Consider the following 1215-nt stretch of genomic DNA (forward strand, 5'->3'; position numbering starts at 1 on the left):
TCTATCTATCTATCTATCTATCTATCTATTTTCTGTTGAGTATAGGATCTCTATGAGTCAGAACTGACTCAACAGTACCTACCAACATTTGTACATACATATTTGTATAGACTATAAAAATGTCCATATATAGAGAGAGGAGCTAATAGGGGGCAAAGTTATGTTAACTTCTTAGCCAAAACCAAACACCTTAAGGGAGCAAGTCACCAGGTTTATGCACTCAGGGTCATGTTCAGGAGGACTTCAAGTCAAATTGGCATAATATAGTATGTAAAAATACTTTTCTACATCTTACTTTGGTGAGTAATGCCAACTTGAAATGATGCTATTAGTGGTCTGTCCTCATCTAGAACAAAGAGTGAAGAAAATCAAAGACACATAGAAACAATTAGTCCAAGTGGAAATCTGACCTTGGGAACCTCAGCCTACATGACCCTGAGACCAGAAGAACTAGATGGTGCCTGGCTACCACTGGGAAGGGGATCAAAAATGGCAATCTTGGATAGAATGGAAGAAAAATGTGGAACGAAACTCACAGCATGAAAAAAATCAGTCTTACTGGTCTGGCACAGACTGATGAAACCCCCAAGACTATGGCGCCTCATCACCGTCAAGCCTAGAGTTGAAATCACTCCCATGATTTAAGTTTCAGATCAGAAGGGCTGCAGGAGCACAAACAGAAATGTCAGAAAGCAAGGATGCACAGGAGAGAAAGACACAGGGAGGAAACAAGAAGAGAGTTGTCACAGTGTGGGATTTCAATTAATGTCACAAAACAAAATGTGCATAAACTGTTGAATGGAAAAAGTATTTGCTTTGTAAACTTTCACCCAAGGCATAATAAAAAGCTAAAAGAAAAAAAAAAAAAAAGCAAGTCTACATTCAGTCTACAGCAATTTGTCAAAATTATCATTTAACAATCCCTATCATTTAGAGCTCTCATGGCATCTGAAAATTTCACTTGTGTTTCTCTTTTTCTGCTTATCTCTCAAGGTTGGAAGTTTTTCCTGCGACCTCAATTGTCTGAAGACTCCCAGAAAAGTTATTGATTTTCAGTTTTTTAAGCTTTTTTTTATTATTGTTGTAAAGATGAAAGTGATGACTTCCAAGCTCTTTGCATATTGAAGCTGAAGCTGGAAGTTAATATTTTGTAATTTTCAACATACCTATGTATGCTGAGTATAATATGTTATATATATTTAAAAAAAAAAAAAA

Source organism: Orycteropus afer, unplaced genomic scaffold, assembly GCF_000298275.1.
Source record: "Orycteropus afer afer isolate SDZICR_OR568_19922 unplaced genomic scaffold, OryAfe1.0 scaffold00184, whole genome shotgun sequence".
Classification (NCBI taxonomy): Eukaryota; Metazoa; Chordata; class Mammalia; order Tubulidentata; family Orycteropodidae; genus Orycteropus; species Orycteropus afer.